Source organism: Silene latifolia, chromosome 8 (genome assembly GCF_048544455.1).
Source record: "Silene latifolia isolate original U9 population chromosome 8, ASM4854445v1, whole genome shotgun sequence".
In the NCBI taxonomy this organism is placed as follows: Eukaryota; Viridiplantae; Streptophyta; class Magnoliopsida; order Caryophyllales; family Caryophyllaceae; genus Silene; species Silene latifolia.
The window spans coordinates 55,341,826-55,365,454 of NC_133533.1; positions in this window are offsets into that span (position 1 = coordinate 55,341,826).

Genomic DNA, 23,629 nt, shown 5'->3' on the forward strand with positions numbered 1-23,629 from the left:
CTGGTTCACAGCCGTGCCTCCCCAAACACCTCCTTTTCTCTCCTGACCACCACCGCAGCCAACAACCTTACCCCTGCCAACCACCACGACCTTGCTCTCCGTCATCCCACGAACACCGACATCACAGCACCACCGTCTCGACCTCCCCCTAGTCCACGGTGGTGCCACCCAAAACCCCCTTGTCTAAACTCCCCTGAAAACCGCATCTGAACCCGTTTCCTACCCCCCTTATCGACACCGCCTCTCTCTGCCCCTACAACCACCTAAGACCACCCTAACCACCACCACTGTACTCGCCAAATACCACCCATTATTATTACCCCGACACCAACCACCAGCAACCTCACCAAGACACGAACAACCCCCCCAAAAACCCGACAGACAAAACGAAAACAGAGGAAAGGGGGTTGAACTCGTACCTTTACCGCCACCACAACAACCACCACGGCCGCCTATGAACGTCGACTAACACCCCTAGCTCTTCCCTGCTGCGTCATCAACACCCACGACCTCTCTCTCTCTCTCTCTAGGCGTGAGATTTGAAGTTTGGGCTGAAGAAAAGGGAGGCGGCTGAGGGAGGCGGGTTGAGGGAGATTAGAGTGTATTAGGTTTAGGTTTAGGGTTAGGGTTAGGGTTAAATCGGGTTTTTGGGCTTAGGGTTTAATTGGGCTGAACAGTTATTGGGCCAGCTCACTGGTTTAGCTCACTTTTCGAATTCAATATAAAACCCGTCTTAATTAACTTACGCTGATTTAATGTAATTATCGACTCAACTATTTTCCCGACATAATTGTAATATAAATGTATAATAATTAATATAAAATAATATCCGTTTAATTAATTATATTATATAAAAATACGGGGTATTACAGGACATCACCAGAAGGGCTTTCCAGGGGTCCCTCCTGAATTGGTACAGGCTGGGACACAACAGGAACAGCCATAGGATTAGGCTTCCTTTGCTGTGCCTTAGGTCTCCACTGTTTTTGACCCTCCTGAGGTTCCTTCATCTTCTGAGTTTGTGGTTGAGCAGCTTTCCTGCAGTTAGCAGACTCATGCCCCACCCCTTGACATTTCTTACAAAGGACAGGCTTCCATTCACATTCCACCTTAACATTGACCACAAACCCATCCTCATCCAAAAATTTTACAGAAGAAGGAAGGGGCTTACCAAACGAAACTTCAATCATAACGCGTGCATTCCTTAGTTGCAGCATCACATTGAACAAACTTTCCCAACAAACCAGCGAGTTTAGGTAAACACTTACCCCAGAATTTCAGAGGAAGGTTCATAAATCTGACCCATACTGGCACTTCCTTGACATCTGCCTTCACCAACTCCACTTCCGCACTCTAAGGCCTGACAATAAGAGGTTTATTGTCAAACAAGAAATGCCCATGCTGCAAGACTCTATCTTTAGCCTGACTAGAGGTGAACCGGACCAGAAAGACCCCATTCGGGAGAAAGGACACCTTATCAATAGGCAAGTGCGCCCATATCCTCCTAATGAAGCCATCCACAACTTCAACAGGCGGATTAGCACCTAGTACAAAGCAGTAGACCGAATTCTTCCAATAATCTAGCTCCTCCTTAACATCTTCCTCAGTAAACTGCAGTAGTTCAGTAGGCTCTTCCGCAATCACCGTCAACGGACTCTTTCCCTTTCTCCTTCGCTGAACTACCCAGGCCTGCTCTTCAGGAACAATGGAATCCAAATCGTATGGAGTAATTCCAACAACTTCATTAACACTCTTTGTTTTCCCCACATCAACACTTCCAGGTCCCCTCACCACCTCAGGAACAACTGTAGAAGGAGATGTAGTATGATTAGGCAATGTTACGTGTTTTGAATTTGTATTGACAGATATAAGAGGAGGAAACTGTTCTACGCTAGAACAATGAATCGACATTTTTAGGGGTTTTGTTAGGGTTTTTCAATTTTTAGGGTTTTTCTGATTTGCTCTCTCTCTCTCTCTCTATCTCTTCATTTTTAGAAACCCATGTTTATTGATTTTATGAGATTTTGTGTAAGGGTGTTACACGAATGACAATTGATAATTGAGATTGCGCATGGTTTCCAACAAAACCATAATCAAAACACATTAGGATGGTTAAGATACCATTGTGGCTATGTAATTTAAGAAATGGATGTGTTAGAATCGTTCTAAGCAATAAAGAACAATGAGGATGCTCACAACGGAAATTGAGTACACTTGCAATCATGAAATGTGCGAGAGGGATGGGTCCCGCGCACTGTGAAAACAGTGGGAGCTATTCTAAGGCTAGAGGGCCTATGTCTAGATTGGATCTAGACACGTACTCAGAAATTTTGTAATGCAAATGTATACATTACAAAGGAAAACAAGTATGTAGTAAGGTTGAGTAAGGTACAAGAAGTTGATAAAACCTACTAACCAAAGCCTTTTCATAGGCTTAACATGATGAGTCATGTCATTTCAATTGGATTGAGATGAACAACTACATTCAAGATCAAACTGAATTATAGAATATGAAGTAGTAATCAGGTATTGACTATTCATATATGATAATCACATTTGTCGTTCGAGTTTTTATATCTGAAAACTCCTTTTATACATTGTTTCATCCAAACGGGTTGTAGAGACAATATTGAACCCCGTTAAAGTGAACCCGAATTAACATAGTATTCGCCCATAGTCACTTGTATGAGGTGACGTCTCGAAGTGACTAGAGTGTGATGCGATTGATGGCAAGTTCAGTGCCATACAGTCATGTGAGATGACTAGTCGATCACATAGGCAGACTGTTAGGAACACTTTGTCGGGCAGTGACCGCTTATAGAGTTCTGGCAAATTTATAAAGCCTGGTCGTGGCGAGAGCTACTATAGTATTCTAATGAGTCGATTCTTTTGACTAAAGACTGTTCGCCTAAGATGGCATGGTTTCAGATTAACTTTGATTTATGTTACTACGACCTTCGTAAATGGGGTCAAATGGGCATATTTTGGGTTATGATGGTTGTGGCTAGTCGAAGGGAATAGTGCGATAGGAATTGTCCACCCCCTTGTCAGGGTTAAAACAATATCTCAAGGCCACTCGAGGAGTAATGAACTGGAAATGCGTGGCCATGCTCGGAAGGTATCTATGGTAGATAATTCCGGTCAATCAGTTATTCTCCAGATCGAGGAAACCACTCTCGATATGATAACTTGCAAGTACGACCCGAAAGACACCTTGCATTGAGTGGGAGATAGTAATAGGATAAGATAATTGGTGACGCACACTTGTCGAGAACAAGTGGGAGATTGTTGGAGTGTCCCCGACAATAATGCGATCACAATTGTCGATCATAATGATCACATGCTTAAATCTCATTTTTAAGAATACGTAAGGGATGATTCATTTTATAGTCAACTGATCAACATTAATCGGTAACGATTGGCTTGCTAGAGTTTGACGTTACTGTCGTGGGACGGTGGTGGTCAGTTGATCCCTTAAGGTCACACCTAAAGGATGATGCCCTTATCTGTAAAGTTGATTAATTGTATGACGATACAAGTTAATCAATTCCTTAAAATTGAACAATTCATTTGTGAGAGAGAGAATATTGATATCTTATTATAATGAGATTAAATAAGATTTATTTTAGTAATTGAAATATTTTATTACTAAAATTGTTTATTGTTTGTGAAACAATAGAGATGAGAATGAATGGTTAATTATAATTACAAGATGTTGTGAATTATAATTAAATGACCCATTTTATTTATGTGATCAAGTATCACTAGTCAATTTGTTGAATGTAATTTAATTAATTTATAAAATGATATTTATGTGATAAATATGCATTAAATTAATTAATAACATGTAAAATACAACATGTGACATATTGTGTGACAAATGACAAATTGACAAAATAAAATGGTAGTCCATTTTATACATATGGACCGAAATGAAGGTAGTAGTAGTGGATTGTGGTTGATTTATTTTATGAGATAAAATACTTGTAATCATACCTAGTCTAACTAGCTAGCATACCTATACATTTAGATAAGAACAAAAGTAAAAAGGGAAGGACCATATATTGGTCCATTTTACTCCCCTAAACCGTGACACTCTTCACACTCCCAAGGGGACTTTTGTTTTGTTCTCTAACTAATTCTCTTTATGAGTGTTCAAGAAATACACATGCATCTTTCTCTCTACTCGTTCATCTTTCTCTAAAAAACTTGAGAATTCTTGATTCAAATTGTTCAATCACATTACTAATATTATTAGTGTAATATATGAGTATTAGTAATCAATTTTAAGGTAAACTACTAAACAAATATCTAGCACATATTATTTAGTAGAGATATGGGATAATCTTGGGTGCAATCAAGAGGAGTTGCTTCTATACTTGAAGTCTTTGGAGGATCATCCTATTACTCATCATAGCTCAAGAACAAGTGAAGGTAGGAGACCTTACTTGTGCCCATAAACCGAAATATTCAATGTAAGGAACCGGTTTTCCTCTACACTTATTTATATGTTTTTCATGCATAAGATTGTTAAGTTTTTATGACTAAAACTTTAAACTAAAATATGAGATATTCAAAATATGATTTCCAACAGTAAGCTCATTAGTAACTTTGTCTTTGAGCTTCTCCACCAAGTACCTTTTATATAACAATTTGACTTTTTGGAGAAGGTCTACCATATCATCTCCAACAATCATAGGTTCCATGGTGGGTGCAAAAAGGTCTTCATGGTCAATAGGAGAGAGGCATTCATCTTCTTCATGGAAGCATACCTCAATCTTCTCAAGGATGGGCTCCTCAAGTAAGGCACATATTCCGCATAAGCTTCTTCCATAGGCTTGTCATCATCGCTATCTTCATATGAATCATAAATAGGGGCTTCACTCCTCTTCATTAACTCTTTCTCTAACACCTCAACATTCACATCAAATAACACACCCTCATACTCACAAAAGCTAAGAGTATTTGGCTTACTCAACCTCATATCTTCTTCATCAAATACCACACTTTCATACTCACAAGAGCTCAAAGAGATTGGCTCTTTCCACTTCACATCTTCTTCATCAAAGGTCATTACCTTAAATTCACATTCATGGTCAATGCTTAAGAATTCGTGAGGGGTGGTTGGTTGGGTTGCCTTCATTTGTGAAATTTGAATTTCAAACTCCTCACCTTGGGTAACAATGCTTTGAAGAACATTGTTTCTATTTTGGCTCTCTTCTAGCATTTGTGTGAAGAAATTTTGTTGGTCTTCCATCATTTGGAGAACCAAATTTTGAATGTTAAAGTTGGGCTCATCTTCTTGTTGTGGGTGGGTGTGAGAGTGGTTGTATTGTGGCATTTGGAATTGGATGTAAAGTGGGTATTATAAGGGTAGTTGTTGTGGATATTGGATGTGGGGGTTTTGGTGGGAAAAGTTGCGGTAGTAGTTAGGATTTTCATTGTATGAGTAGTAAGGTAGGTTTGTGTTGACTTGCTCCTCAAACTCCCCATACCCATTGTAGTCATACTCAAAAGATCCACCACATACTCCATGTACCAAGTCTTGGGTTATTATCATAGCCAAGATAAAGATACAACTACAAACATGGAAACTACAATAAAACGGTAGGAACGAACCTTGAGGAATAATTTCCTCAAGGTTAAAGCACACGAAACGAAATTCCCAAGGAACCAAGGCTCCTCAAGAAGAAGAACAACTAAAACTAGACAAAATAACGATTCAAATACACAACACCGTCCCCGGCAACGGCGCCATTTTAATGGGGCGGGTCGTTGTCCGCCATCAAACACATTTATACCCAACTACTAGCATAACAAGCAAGTCGGGGTCGATCCACGGGACGGGGGTATTCAAATTGTTCAATCTAATTGTAGTTGTGCTAAGGGTTGTCACAATTGGTTTGGGTTGATGATTCTAAACTAAAGAAGACAATGGAATAAAACAAGCAATAAAGCAAATAAAGATGTAAACAAGTAATAAAGGATACTAAGATATCATGGGATCATAGGGAATCATGGTAGGATAGCATAAATGAGTTATATAGATGCAAGCAATTTATTATTGCTGGATTTTAAGTTAGTTTATGTCATATAGTTCATAAAAAGATTTGGGTCCCGGAGCCGAGTCATTTGTGACTTTACAACACCTACAAGTTGACTTAATTCTTCCTATTAGACTACATGCATGATAAACCAATTCCTAGGGAAACTTACATCTCGGAGCCGAGTCGGTTAAGACTTTACAACACCTACGAGTCGACTTGAGTTTTCCCTACTCAACAATATGCAAGGTCTAACAAGGCTTGAGTTGGTTTATATCTTACAAGTCTTGTAGAATAGATAAGAGATGGGTAAAAAAGGCAAGGTTTCATAGTCTAGCATTTCATCAAACATGACATGTACATAAGTTGAAGAACAATAAGCAAGCATTCATATAAACTCATTAAGAATAAATCTATCTCATAATTAACTCCCCTTATCTCTCACTAATCCTAGTTAAGATACTACTCACTACTTATCATGATTATTATGCTAGCAATGGTGTCAAACATCACAACACAAGTGAACATGGTGATTAAGCAAGACAATAAACAACAGATTAACAAGTAAATTAAAAGGGATTAAGAGTGTTACCAACTTGGAGAGTAAAGATTAACATAAATAAAGAAGAATCCTTGAATAAAGATGAAGACTTGTCACTTAATCTTCAAATACATACCCAAGATATCCAAATGTAAACAACTTGAATTGAATAAAGGAAATTGAAGAACAATAGAAAAACCCTTTGATTAATGGTGGAGAGTTGTCAATTCCCCAACACAAACCCAAGAATTCTTCAAGTACCAAGCTAAATCAAAGATTGTATAAGAAATTATTGAGGAAAGATTAATGTGTAATTTGTAGAAAGATTAAAGACTAATCTATTCTAATCTACTTCTAATGAAGACTTAATCTAATCTAAGGAAGCTTAGTCTCTTGATTATTACAAATGGAGTATATATAGTTGTGACACCCCGCGGTAACGCGAAAAATATAACTTATAAATTCAAGCGGAAATTAGGAAATTTTTGAAACTTTTAAAAGTTAAAGCGCGGGTTCATTAAAATCTAAAACACAAATAAAGAATGCGGAAATAAAGATTTAATTATACAAACATGATAGTCGAGATGAGGGAAAATATATCCCTAGAATGACAATACAATAAAAGGTGAATCTAGGCAATCCTAATAAACTGACTACAAGGATGAACGCCACAGTCAGTGGGGAGTAACTCAAGGTTCTCCCAGCCACAAAATGTCGAAACGAACATAACAAAGAACTAAAACAGGTAAGTCATGTAAGATACTTAAAAGAGATATGAATATCAAGTTTATATTTAAATATGGAAATTAAATGAGGGAACAAGATAGATCAACATTAGCATAATAAAGAATCAACTATTCATGTGAGACAGTTAAATAATATGAAAGACAAGAATACGGTCATTTATACAAAAGCACGCATTTCAAGGAAATACAACATAGATGTGAGATTAGAATCTGAATCATGTGAAGCAGTTAAGTAAGGAATCAATCAATGCAAATTACAAAAAATAGAAATTGTAGCCATCACTTGGAAAACCACTTAGCAAACATTGCACGGGACGTGGCTACTAATGTCACATTCATACTTATGGCTTGCATCTCACCATAAGAACGGATGGGAACATCAATCCCGGCGATCATATCGCAACTAGAGGGCTTATAGCTCACCTCTATTATCCGATAGGACCAAGACAAACAACACAAGGCATAACTCTTGCCTTGAAACATAAATACCAATATCTATAACCAAGCAAGACCTTTACTACTCATATTTAAATATCTAATTCCCCTGGTAGGACGACAATGGTACTCCCAAGACTCAGTCCTAATCTAAATCGCGGACTCTGGGACAAAGACAGTTCTCGATTCGACATGCGGCAGACAGTCCGCATCCAAGACCCGAACCCTAAATTGGAAATCGAGAACCCACAATCGGCAGGACAGTCCGAAAGAGGCGGAAGATATGAGCTAAACCCACAATCGGCAGGACAGTCCGAAAGAGGCGTAAAGGTAAGTCAAGCAATACGGTATAGCATAAAGGCATTGTCACCAGAATACGATATGAGCTAAACCCATAATCGGCAGGACTGTGCGAAAGAGGCGGAATAAATGAGCTAAACCCATACTTGGCAGAACGACATAAGTAAGCATAAAGGCATATCAAGCATATATAACGGTATTATGGCACTTCTACAAGAATACGACTCTTACAAGTAATTATTTATAATAATATTTTTCATACTTGTAACATATAAAATAAACATTTCATTTCATAATTATACATGCCGGTTTAATAAAATAAATAAAATATAACAAGTGATAATGAAGGTTGGCCCGACAATTAAAACGTGACGAGTCCAACATTTAAAACACGTCAAGTCCAACAAATGGATTATATGAAGCCCAACAAATCAATCATATAAACCCCATAAATTAACCATGTGAAGCCCCAAAAGTTTGATCATATTAAGCCAACTTATAAACTAAGCAAGTTACCAACAAAAACAAAGAAGTGGGAAAATAAGATGGGTAAGCAACACAATTGGCCCAACCAATAAAACTTGACAAGCCCAACAATTAAAACATGACAAGCCCAAATAAATAAATAAATATGACAAGCCCAACTAAATATGTAAATGAACGATATTTGACGAATTACGTTATATAAAACACGAGATGATATTTAACTAATTCAAATATACTAAACTAGGCGCCTAAAGCAACCCATAACCACTGATAACACTTTATTTTACGTATTTTTAACTCACATTTTATCTCCTATTCAATCAATTTAATAACTCGAGTAGGCGATATTTACTTATTTTAGAATAAAATAGAATATTAGTTGTTTTATATTAATTAGTGTTAATCTATATTATTCCTCGTATGCTCCGGTCTTTTTGTCATGTAGGTACCGAGTCGAGAAAGGACAAGTGAATAAAGTGGGTTAAGATCGAGTGAAGCCGTTGCCGGGGAGTCAACAGCCGAGCTCGCAACTAAGTGGCGTGGGCTATCTACCATATGTGGGCCGAGTAATATGTAAATGTTGGTCGTCCAATATGTGCTTCAATATTATCTTAGTGGACCATGTTGCAAGTTTGTTGCGGGCTCGGATGATATAAACAAAGGAAACAAGCAACACCGGATTTTGGTCTATTGTGATTTTCAAACAAAAAGAAAAAAGAGAACGAGGCATCACATATTCACATTTGGACAGAGGCCTTCATTTTCACTGGTTTTTGGTGATTGGAAACAAAGGAGGCAGGAGGGGATCATTGACGTGTTTGTGTTCTGGTCAGTGAGCCTCCATTTTGAGACCGTCTTAAGACGAATTTTTAAGCATGATACAAGACGGGAATTAACCATACAAATGACCCATATCATAATTGGATATACACTTGAGACGAAAGTAAGAGAGTTAGCTCGAACCACCAACCAAACATAGACCAAAAACCGTGTATAAGACCATTTCACAGCTCCATTTTTCACGTTTGAGCAGCCCCATTTTTACAATATTTTGACCCCCATAAAGACAAGGTTTAAGACGGAATTTAACACGATAAATTCGAGCATACAAGTGAGAAAAGCATAAAGAACCAAACTTTATCAAACAAGGACATGTAAAACGACACATAAGACGGAATTTCGACATTTTGTCGAGTAACCTATCACGATTACCTTATAACCTCTTCAATCTTCGAGGGAATGGTCTACTATGAATGACCTTCCTTAGGGTCCTCAATGTTTTCACCTAGCACTCAAAATTACACCCAAAATTAGCTTAAGAACGTCACACCCATAAGACGGGTCGAGACGAAAACTCCACAAGACTACATCTTTCTTACCTTGAAAGATGAAGGAGGAAGTAAGAAGGATAATGGTGCAAGAATTATGGAAGTTGGTTGAGAAACGAGACGAAACGGGATTGAACCTCGACTAAAAATGGCATCTCACGACTCTTAGATATTTGTGTTTGTCTTTGCAGGTTAAGCATGTTAGTGGGGTATAAAATAATAATAATAATAATAATAATAATAATAATAATAATAATAATAATAATAATAATAATAATAATAATAATAATAATAATAATAATAATAATAATAATAATAATAATAATAATAATAATAATAATAATAATAATAATAATAATAATAATAATAATAATAATAATAATAATAATAATAATAATAATAATAATAATAATAATAATAATAATAATAATAATAATAATAATAATAATAATAATAATAATAATAATAATAATAATAATAATAATAATAATAATAATAATAATAATAATAATAATAATAATAATAATAATAATAATAATAATAATAATAATAATAATAATAATAATAATAATAATAATAATAATAATAATAATAATAATAATAATAATAATAATAATAATAATAATAATAATAATAATAATAATAATAATAATAATAATAATAATAATAATAATAATAATAATAATAATAATAATAATAATAATAGAAAGGATTGTTTAAGTAAGAGTGTAAGAGAGTAGGTGAGTGTTGTCGATATATGATTGATCGAGATTAAAATAGTCTCACATATGAAAATGTGACGGTCTTATGCTAGACGGGAATACGTCTTAAACCTACTATAATTTAAGACGGAACTTTACTTTTATTAATATTATCACTATTATTACTATCCGACTAAAATACGTACTTTTATATAAATTAAGCATTAAAATATTACTTTTCTAAAAAGCATGTTTAAAATAAAATTAATAAAATCAAATAATTTAAAAATATAAAATAAAGTAATAGAATGGTTAAATAAATTATAAATGTCAAAATGAGAAATTCGCGGGTGTTACAATCACCTCATCTTTTAAAAAGTTTCGTCCTCGAAACTTGAAAGTAGAAAATGAAAGGTTATAAAGATAAAGTCGGACTTTTTGAAATCAGTAACTAAATCATTCAAAGGTTACTTATGTAAATACCCAGTATCTGCACCTTCTAAAAACCACCCGATGATGATCGGACTATAACGTGTTTTTGATATGCGTGCGTGGATTGGCTATACATGAGACGGTTTAATGCACTATTCGAATATGAAAAATGATTTCAAAAGTTTTATAACTCCATTTGCATTAAAATAACACTATTTAGAGTTAAAACCGTCTTCGGACCCAAAACCGACTCAGAAACCCGCAACTCGAGTCAACCTGAGTCAACCCGAGTCAACCCAAAACCCGAATGTCAAAAATAATGCCACTAATGTCTTTATCATGTCATTTCCATTAAAATGACCCTAATTAGAGTCAAAACCGACACCGGGCCATAAACGACTCAAAAACCCGCAACTCGAGTCAACCTGAGTCAAACCGAGTCAAACCAAATCTCAAATGTCGAAAATAATGCCATGAATTATTTATCATGTCATTTCCAACAAAATGACCCTAATTAGAGTCAAAACCGACACCGAGCCAAAAACCGACTCGAAATTCAAATCCCGACTCATACGGGTCAAACCCGAGTCAAGCACACAAAACACCTACCTCAAGTAACACCCAAAATCATCTTATTAGATGACCATATTTTTACACGACATCTCATTTCAATACCACAAACCAAATAATGGATAGAGCAAAGGCCACGTCCAAACTGAAAGGGACAATACACCCACTTGTATCTCAAGGTAGCTCGCGCCTCTTTAGGTTGTCTGCTTAGCCTCTAAGCAAACACAACCGACTTACCTCCCCACATTTCTCTATAAATACCACCCTTCACACACCAAAAAACTCACGTGAGCGTCCGCCCCCTCCCTCTCTCTTAAACTTCTAGACCCGACTTCCTAAGTCACAAAATCGACCCGTGTTTACGACCTACCGATCGTAAACACAAGCCTTACACATTTTGTTTGGTACCGTCGCCGTGTATTCGACCGATCCATTTAACCAACTCAACTCATCAATCAACATGTTTTAATTAACATATTTTCAACATATTTTCAAAACAAAATCCTTTTTTAAGGCACTCTTTTAAACTTCTTTGATCGCGAGTAGTCACAACGAGAAAACCGTCTCTAAAGTCGTCTACCACGCAAACATCAATACACGTAAGTTTGAGAGCGTAAATATCTCACTTATTTCATGTCTCTACTATTTTTACGAGTTTGTGAGCATGAACAATGCATAACACGATTCAAATATAGGTTAGACGAGCCAAAACCGAGTTTTGGCCTGAGACAAAAGCCCCTTGCTATGCAAAGAGGCTCGCGCCTCAATGGGGTGTCCAGGTCAGACTCAAACGTGTTTGAGTTCGTCTTTCCTTCAACATTTTCTTTTATTTTTACTTCTTTCCTTTTACGATTTTTACCATTTCAAATGTTTCAAATCATTTTTATGACAAACATTTTAGCCATAAATTATAATCACCCTTGGTTCTTTATACCATGACGGTTTAATTCGTGACTCGGTGATATTATTTGGTTAATTACATTTTAATGGGTATTTTAACACCCTTTTCTTTTATTTAGCATTTTTCTCATTTATTTACATTTGCAAATATATTAGTCATAATTCATAATCATCCTAGGTTCTTTATACCATGTCGGTTTAATCCGAGTACGATGACAAACTTGACTAATTATAAAGAAATGAACTTAACATATTTAGTTCAAATCAAACATTTTACATTTTTATTTGTAAACTATGCTTTTCAAACTTGCAAATCCGACAAAGAATATTACTAACGTAATAGTAATTATTCCGAGTCATGCAAATCATACTTGAAAATCATTAATCACAAAAAATGGTTTTAAACAACCTTTTTAACAACCAGGAGACACCCATTGGGTCGGCTCATGACTCGCGCCCCAAGGCAGCTCCTGTTTTCATATTTTAAAACCTGGGCAGAGCCCTTTACCTCGCCAATAGGCTCGCGCCTTAACAGGGCTGCCTGACACTGGTCTGTCCCGTTTTAGCATTTGTCTAGGACGATCCCGATTACGGTTAATCCGAATACATGACGGATCAGATTGATAAGCTTATGTTTTTACACTTTGTCATTTGACACCCTTTTTCAAATAATGGATCGTGTTAAGCATCACGACCCGAATTTGGTAAATGGATGTTTAATTTCCGTTTTCACATGCAAATCAATCTGAATCCAACTTCGACATCAATTACTTGATATTTGGACAAACAAACCGACTTAGGAAATATTCACATCTTAGGTTAAACTTTTGGATGCGCATTCATGCATTTAAACCGTTTTATCAACTTTTGCACTTAAACAACCACGATCGATCAGTAGAGGCCGCTAACGCGGGCGGGATTGGGTGTCCGATTAAAGGGCTTCCCAATACGTACCCTCATCCCTTACTCAGAACATTTAGATAGTGGATGGCCTTATCCAGGGCGTACGAGAGTCATTTTAGGCATATAATGCTAAAAGGGGAACGAGTCCTTATCTTTAGTACCTATGTCAAGCACCTCTTTTTGCCTTGATTGACCTAGGTATAAAGTGGATTCGAACGGGACCTTTACCGAGACGAAACCGACCAATCTAAAGTGATCCGGTCGAAAGCATTTTTACGTCACCGAGCGTGGCTTTCTAGACCGCTGCATGTCCATAGATTGGCTAGGCGTGCAGGTGGCCCGTGACCGCAGATCGCTAGGTGGCCCAAATCCACAGACCGGCCTGTGGTCCATGTCCACAGATTGGCGACTCCGCTGGGGAAAACTAGGACACTTGTGTCTTTGTGATCCTTAGAGGTGAAACTCGAACGAGGTTATGGTTAAAGTACATTAATTGATATTACGATCATAAGTCGGGTTCCTTATCCGGGCCCACAACCTAACCCTTTACGACCAATTGGCTCGTCTCGTCGGCGTGAGTTTCTCATCCCCGCGGTTCGAATCCCGATTGAGTCAAGCATACCGTTGACGTTACACATTTTTGTTTCGTCAAAGAGCTTTCATCACCTTCGAACACGAGGCAAGGGCACCCTCCTTACACATTTTGTTTGGATTGGTATCCCTCTCGAAAATCGGTGTTTGATTGCTTGGTGTGTAACCCACCCTTTTAAGCCAAAACCCGTGTCAGCATTATGCATAATATAATGAACTGTGAGTGCTTATGTGTTATGTGATCATAAGTCTTTCCGTGTCATTTTAAGACTTTCAAAAACACCTTTTTGCGACGTTATAATGGCCATTTCAAAACTCGGTCTTTCGCCGACCGTTGCATTTCAAACAACACGCCTTTTATGCCGTCGTAATGACGATTTTCAAACCCGGTTTTCTACAACCATTTCAACACGCCTTTTTATGCCGTCGTAATGACGATTTTCAAACCCGGTTTTCTACAACCATTCAACACGCCTTTCAGGCCGTCATAATGACGATTTTCAAACCAGTTTTTATTACAACCGATCAAACCTCGGTCTTTCGCCGACCATCGCATTTCAAAAAAAAAACACGCCTTTTTAGGCCGTCGTAATGACGATTTTCAATCCCGGTTTTTATAACCATTTCAAATACACCTTTTATGCCGTTATAATGGCCATTTCAAAACCCGGTTTTATAACCATTTCAAATGCACCTTTTCATGCTGTTGTAATGACGATTTCAAACTCGGTTTTCACAAACCATTTCAAAATACCCTTTTACATTGTCATAATGGCCGTTTCAAACTTCGGTTTGTCGCTGACCGTTGCATTCTCAAAGCGCCCTTTTACGCCGTCGTAACGACGAATTCTACCCTCGAATTTTCAAAAATCGAAATCAGTTTTCAAACCGTCGTAATGGCGATTTCAACCCGTGAAACTTTCCAAATTTCAAATCTCGTTTTCGAAATCAAATTTGCCTTTTCTAAGCCTTCGTAATGACGATTTCAATTCTCATACTTTTCGATTTGCATACCGTCTTTCAAAGGTTAAAACCCCGTCGTAATGACGAATTCAGTCCTCATAATTTCAAAAATCAAATCTTTGAAAACAAATTTAACTGTTTTCAAATTTCAATTCAAAATCAAATCTTTGAAAACCAATTTAACCGTTTTCAGATTTCAAACCCAATTTCAAATCATTTGAAAACAAATTTAACCGTTTTCAAATTTCAAATCAAATCATTTGAAAACAAAGTTAACCGTTTTCAGATTTCAAATTCAAAATCAAATCTTTGAAAACAAATTTAACCGTTTTCAGATTTCAAATTCAAAATCAAATCTTTGAAAACAAATTTAGCTGTTTTCAAATTTCAAATCCAGTTTCAAATCATTTGAAAACAAATTCAACCGTTTTCAAATTTTAAATCCAATTTCAAATCTTTGAAAACAAATTTAACTGTTTTCAAATTTCAAATTCAAAATCAAATCGTTTGAAAACAAATTTAACCGTTTTCAAATTTTTAACACAATTTCAAAATCTTTTGAAAGCAAATTTAACCGTTTTCATGGCCATTGTGATGACGATTCTAAACTCTTCAATTCTCGATTTTCAAATATGTGAATCGGAATTTAAAACCGTCTTCGAAAACAATACATTGTTTTCAGAGCCGCCGCAATCTCAACTCAAACCATCTTTTGAAAACAAACCTAAGACAACCCTTTCAACTGTCTGACCTTCTAAAGATCCCTACTCTTCGGAAGCCGTCCATAAAGTGACAAATGAATCTTTTTGAAAATTTCTATTTTCGAAAATTTCAGTCCACCATTCCGATTCAGCCTCGAGTCGATTAGAGTCCAGTCGATTTCAAGTCAAGTCGTCTAGATAACGTTGAGTCTCCGCCGAAGTTAGTACCTACCTTCTGGTCTAGGTCGTGTCGCCTAATTGTCGAGACATCTTCAATGGCGTTAGGAGAGTCAAAACCTGTTGGGTTTTAAACCCGCATTTCCCCTACATTACGGGTCAAAGGTCCAAGTTTGTGTACATGTCTTGTCCAATGGCGTCACGCCATCAACGGACATCCAAACTAAGTCAGAAGTCGTTTGTCTTGGCATAACTATGCCAAAGTCGACACTCGAGTCAAGTTCAACGTCTTGCACTCTGAGTTCATACACAAGAGGTCATTCACGATCTTTAACGAACTCGTAACCTTGTCACACTGTCGCGTCTTCACGACATAACTGCCTTTTATACATATGTGTCGCACTTGCCTATGTTTGTGCAATACCTGGCCAAGACAAGTTATAACGCCCATCGTTATGTTAAATAGGAATCCCTTGGGTGCCGTCAATTGCCAACCAGAAACTCAAGAAGCCAATCAATCTGCATCCGCCATGACTTCTGCCGAAATCAACAACATGGTCCTTCGACTCCTGGCTACCGTGGAAAACTTGAGCACTCGTCTCTCCCAATTTGAGGACAAAATAATAACCAGGAATTTTCCCTTTTCTGATATTGAGCAAAGGGTTAAGCTCCTTGAAAGCTGGCTACTTGCCAACGACAAAACCAACCCTAGTTGGACGGCTACCAAAACCACTAAACCAAATCCCCTGGGATCTCCACAAAACAAAACCAGACGACCTCATAGGTCCTTCCAAGATTTGGGCATGCCTTATGCCACAGCCTTGGAAAGGCTAATCTCCAAAGGAAAACTCCAACCGATTGGTCCAACTCCAGACCCTCTACCGAACAAGCTAGGACGTAGATGGGATGAAAAATTGTTCTGTCAATATCACGAGGGTCGCGGACATGACACTGAGATGTGTCTCCCTCTAAAAGGCGCCATCCTTGATATGATCGAAAAGGGTGACTTACCATTACCTCCCTCAGCAAACTACATGAACAACCCTCCAAAAAACCCTATTGGACGCAGTCAGGAATCTTCCCTAGACTGCTCTCATCTCATCTCTCCCGACGATGAGAAAATCCATGCAATTGAGGAGGATGGCATACAAAGCGCTATAATGATGCTCTCCGTCTCTATCAACAACATATTCTCAAAGCTGCAAGTGGTTATCGATGATTTGAACACTCGGGTAGCTAAGTTAGAGAAGAGGTTTGGTAATACTGAAAATGAACCTAACCGCCAAAGAGGAGACCAACCCTCCATTCACCAACCAACAGCTGTTGAAAATGAGGAATCATCTAATGGTTCAGACACCCATGAACCCACCAACATAGAAAATGAAATTGCCTCACCTAAATACCCTTCAAAATGCCAAGCAACGTCCCAAAAACTTGCCATTAACAATGACCAAATCCTGCTTCCGCCCAGGATTGACAAAAACAAAAACAAAACCAAAACTCACAAAAACATCCCAAAAAACACCAATGTTGGAATCACGGGAAAACATCAAAGGGTATTCACAGATCTGGGAATAACATATGGCACCGCTCTGGGGATACTTACTTCAGAAGGATTATTTCAACCGATTGGACCAACTCCGGATCCATCTGAGGCTAAGAAATCCCGTTTCTGGAACCCTAATGCCTATTGCCAATACCATCAAGGCAAGGGCCATGACACCGGATCCTGCTTCAAACTCAAGAATGCCATTCAAGATATGATCGAGGCTGGCAAAATCATAATTACACCTCTCAGTCAAGAAAATCCTCCTGAATGTCTCAAGCCAAACAACAAGGTTGAACGTTCTCAAAGGACATTCACCAAACTCAACATAACCTATGCCACAGCTCTTCAAATGCTTATGACTGAAGCGAAGCTACAACCAATCGGGCCCACTCCGGACCCATCTGAATGCAGGGAAACCCGTTTCTGGGACGGCAGTGCCTATTGCCAGTATCATCAAGGAAAAGGTCATGATACTGAAACATGCTTCAAACTGAAACATGTTATTCAAAATATGATTGACAACCATGAACTGATGGCTTCATCCCTATGCCAACCAAGTGATGAAGACAACCCTAATGAACATCTCATTCTGCAAGGAGATGAAAGCCTCATGGACTATTATCCTCATATCATTCCCAACAACGAGAGTGAAGTGCTCAAATGGGTCGACGCTCAAAACCAGACATTCAAGCCGCTTGATGCTGCGAAAGAGACCTTCGAGGAGGAACATGATGATTAGGAGTTCGTATCTACGACGAGTCCGAGTCTGAGTCTGAGTCTTAGGCTTTCTCATATCTATCCTAGCGTCTGTCCTTTTATTCCTAAATAACAACTGGGGGCTGTCCCCATGAGTCACATGTATTCATAGAGTCTGTGCTAAACTCTTATTTATCTAAATAAAAGCACAATTTCCAACTATCATATATTCTCCCCTTTACCATTTCCCGTTGACAACGAGAACTGATTTGAGAATTGATTTAAAACAAACAATATGTTCCAATTCAAGGTGAGTACACTCGAGTGACATTCCGTACCGAGTAAGCGGAGGACTCGAAACTCCGTGTCCATTCTCTTTACCTATTCCACGTCTGGCAATAGAAACCTTTCATTAGCACTCGATCTAGAACAAGCTCTCAAAAACATCCCATCACTGAGAATCATCCTCTCACCAACGGGTACATCCCCGTCTGCACCTCTACCTTCCTCGAACGAAGGACGGCAAAAAACCAATACATCTAAAGCAAAACCAAAGCGAAAGGCCAAAATCAAGGCCCAAGCCAATATCCATTCACCCAAAGACAAAGCGAAAGGCCAAAATCAAAGGCCCAAGCCAATAGCCATTCACCCAAAGCCAAAGCGAAAGGCCAAAATCAAAGGCCCAAGCCAATATCCATTCAACCAAAGCCAAATCAAAAATCAAAGCAAAAACCATAGCCAAAAGCTACTCAGGCAAAGGCCAAGACCCAAGCCAAAATCAAAACAAAACAACATTGAAACCCCTTTCTCAAAAAGGCCAAAATCCAAAGAAAGCATCCAACACACAAAATCGTGGACAGGTGAGTACAAAATACCAAGTCCAGGACCAACAAGTCCAAAGGCCAAAACCAACGTTTCTTCCCTCCAAACTCCCGGACCGACAAGTCCAAAACACCAAACAAGTCAGTCCAAAACACTAAGTCCAGGACCAACAAGTCCAAAGCCCATGACCAACGTTTCTTCCCTCCAAACTCCGGGACCAACAAGTACAAAACACAAAAATACCAAAACTTAATGTCAAAGAGCTAAAATAAGAGCTCAAGACTCGTCAACTAACAACAAACCCAACAAAGCTTCACCCTTAAGTCCTTCTAGAGGCTGTTACAAGGAGACCTATCTAGGATCCTGGGGATTTCCCTCGAGATCATAACCAACACTGCGTCACCCCTAAGTCCTTCTAGAGACTGTTATAGGGAGAACTATCTAGGCTTCTGAGGATTCCCGTCAAGCTCGTAATATCACACCATTAACCATTAAGGTCCAGACATGGGAATCTGATCCCACATTATTTACCAACCATTTCGTGCTCAGGCCACATCAAGCCGGAGACCCCATTCCACACCACATTGCACGTCGTAACCCATCGGCCTAAACACCACAAAATACAAACTCCAGATTTTTATCTGTCAAACAAACTTATTATTACAAGGCTCCACATTCCATAATATCGAAGCCATTTTCACCCTGACCCAAATACAGAGTCTTCAAAAAACATTGCTCCCTGAAACGGGACATGCACATTTCATTCTTAGAGACCACTTTTTAGTGTGCTCACATAACAAGAAACTTTTCACAAACTATGTGTAACACCCTCATACTCCAAGTGCCTTACCAGGACCACTCAGGTATGAAGATATTACCATCTCGGTTACCCGAGGCAATGATAATCAAATAAACAATGAAGAAACAACGTTTAAATATAAATACTTAGTGAAGAGTTACAATTCTCAAAACCAAACCAAAAGTGTAATACATGTTCTCAAACTGACTATTCTAACTGAAATGTAAATAAACTAATAAGCTACAGCGGAAGACTCCTATCATCATGTCGTGGCAATCCCAGCTATCCCAGTACACATCTCATACCTACTCAATATCTGCTCACCATCCCCGAATGGATCACCGCAGATTTACAAAACAACAACCGGGGTCAGTCCTAATCACACAACTGAATATATATATCAACAATAAAATAAACAGACAGCTTAACTGTCACACACACACAACCAACCAATTCCAATCATCTCAATCATCGACGTCCCTTTGGACCGACCCGCCGATGGGGACCGCAGCCGTACCCACCAAATCCCCGGTCCACATAGTGAGCGATAACCCTGTCCATTAATGTGCACATCCCTTCTGTGGCGGGTTCCACAGAAGGCGAAACTAGGGCGTGAAGCCACTCCCGCAAGTGACCCCACTCAGCCGAGGACACGCCTCGAGAACCACAGACAGCAATCATAATCACAATCACAGCCGTCGCAATACAATTACTATATCAAACAATCAATCTCAACACATCAACAATCATCCCATTATGGGACTAATACTGAGTAGGAAATCCTACCTGGAAAGCACACTGTCAGACGGTCTCTACTGCTGTATCAAAAAGCTTCCTCTATGAAACCTCCTCCTATCATACAACATATAAATGCTACCAAATCACATACTACTCAAAAACCACCAATTCCCTATATTAGGGTTTAACCAAATTAAAGGAAAGACAATAAAAAGGGTACATAGATCTTACCCTCGACGCAAGGAACTCAACGGTATAACCAACGACGAGAACCGACCTCCCAAACTCCAGGAATCGCTAACAATGCGGTTAAGATGGTGGACTTGCTTGCTTTCTCTCTTAAACAGTAAATTAGATTTTGCAAAAGTGATTTAGAAACAATGACGGAAGGTTATATATCTTAATCGCATAATTAACAAAACCCGAGAAAACTCCCCGTAAAACCGGCTACTCGATCGAGTACCCAAGGTACTCGATCGAGTACCCCCCTACTCGATCGAGTGCCCCAGCTACTCGATCGAGTACCCAACAGGTCATAAACTTTTCTAAAACGCAACTTACCCTTACTCGACAGAGTAAGGCCTACTCGATAGAGTACCCAAAGACTCATAAATACGGAGTATTACACTATGCCTCTTCGATTCATCATCAAGAGGGATTTCTCTCCAATCAACCTTCGAGTCGCCAAACGGAATTTACCGTCGTGACCCTCAACTCAATATTTTTATCTGTCAAACAAACCCATTATTGCCAAGCTCCACATTCCATAATGTCGAAGCCATTTTCACCCTGACCCAGATACGGAGTCCTCGAATGCTTTGCTACCGAGAACGGGATACACCCAATCTACCCTTAGGGTCCACTTTTCAGTGTGCTCACATGATAAGGAACATTTTCACAAATTACACCTCTTCGATTCATGATCAAGGAGGGATTCTCTCAAATCAATTTTCTAGTCACCAAATGGCTTTTACCATCGTGACCCCCACACTTTAAAGTCCTAACATCTCGCTTAGGCACACACATCCTGAACTACGATCTGGTTTGATTTCACTTCACGTGAATACGTAGGCAATCCTTCAAGGACACAACCATACACCTCAAAATCACTTTAAGGTCCTAACATCTCGCTTAGCCATACACATTCAGAACTACGATCTGGTTTGATTTCACATCACGTGAATACGTAGGCAGTCCTTCAAGGACACAACCATACACCTCAACTTCAATTATCAACACACATGCAGAACTACGATCTGGTTTGATTTCGCAAAGACGCGAATACGTAGGCAGTCCTATTACAAGGGCACAACCGCATACTCCTTTCACAACATTTCCAATTTTCAATCCTCAAAAACCAGCTCAGAACTACGATCTGGTTTGATTTCAGAAACACGCGAATACGTAGGCAGTCCTCCAACAAGGACACAACCGCGCACCCATCTCAATCTTAACCATCAACATCAATCCTCAAAAACCAGCCCACCCAGCTGCAGAAAATTAATCTCATACCTCTTTACTGGAGGCTTCTTCCTTAAGACGTCGCCCATTCCTTGTTTTGTCAAATTCTCACCTTCTCACCCCGGGGGCTTCTCTTTCGAGACGCCACCTGTCCTTTATCCTCAAACATATTTTGAGTCTCAACTACAGTCTAAAATAAAACCGCCCATAGTCTAGTGCTCGGTTCGGACGACGACAAGGTCTTGGTTCCGCTCACCGAATCATCATGCCTCAAGGAGGGATCTCAAACAAGCAAGCGAATGCAAATGTGTCTGGAGAAGATAATCAATTCGTGTTCCCCAGTCGAGCGGACCTTCTACTCCAAGGATTTGATAAGCGTTGTCACCCTTTCTTGGCTAAGGAGTTGCACTTACATGCGCAAAGTCTGTTAGAGTCACCCCCGTGTCGTGTCGATACTGAGTTGGCATCACGTTCACGACTGCCTATTTGTCAGTCTGTCAGTATGCGTCTGTGTGAGTCAGTGTCCCAACAGCCACGTGTCTCCAATCTATTAAATCACGGATCTACGAGCAACAAGATTCAATATTAAGCTTCACAACTTTCGAAACTTCTATCTCCCCTCGCGTGAGATATTACATGCCGGTTGCTTTTATGCTAATTGCTCACATGCTTATGTGCGTACGTGCTTATATGCTTGCATTCAACGTGCTTGTCTATGCGCTGCGGATTTGTGTGGTCACCAACCATGCAGGTAATCTTGAGAAGACAAACACACTCCAGCTAAGTATTGGGTTCTTCCCAACAAACGCCGACCTGTCAAGTCCAAGGGCTTTAACCCTGTCGATTACATGGCGTACGCTACCTCCCAACGAGTAGCAACTCCTATCCCCGGCGAGTCCTGAGAAGTTTCTAACTCCCCAGCAAGTGCCGATTTTCAAATGGAAGTCACACAGGCTATTTCCCAAAGTTGATCATTCGACCATCGATAGCTGGCGAGCCTTTGCACGCACACAAGAAGCAACTCAACAAGAAGCAATTCAAGGACATATCCCGAAGATGCCTCATGTACGACTCCTTCCTATGGCTGGCGAGCCTCAAAACGCACCGTCAAAATAGCTGGCGAGCCTTTGTCCGCAAACAAGACACAACTCAAGGATGTATCCCGAAGATGCCTCGGGTACGACTCCTTTTCACAAGCTGGCGAGCCTTTGTCCGCAAACAAGGTACAAAACAAGGACGTATCCCGAAGATGCCTCGGGTACGACTCCCTATCACAGCTGGCGAGCCTTTGTCCGCAAACAACTCAAGGACGTATCCCGAGGATGTCTCAGGTACGACTCCCTATCATAGCTGGCGAGCCTTTGTCCGCAAACAACTCAAGGACGTATCCCGAAGATGCCTCAGGTACGACTCCTTATCATAGCTGGTGAGCCTTTGTCCGCAAACGCGCAAGGACATATCCCGAAGATGCCTCAGGTATGATTCCTTTTTATGGCATGCGAGCCTTTATACGTAGTCTAATGGACTTTAAACGACCCGAATAGGAAGTCGACAGACTCTAAAATGTTCCCGACGGCAGGTCCTTGACTCGAATCCCCGAGTCGCCTCGACGTCGCCCTTCCCGACGGCAGGTCCTTGGCTCAAACCCTTTTGAGTCGCCTCGACATCGCAATGGTCTTCAGGTTGTAATCTTCGATTGACCTGGAGGCCATACTTTGACTTTCACCCTGTCCAACCCTCAGTCAA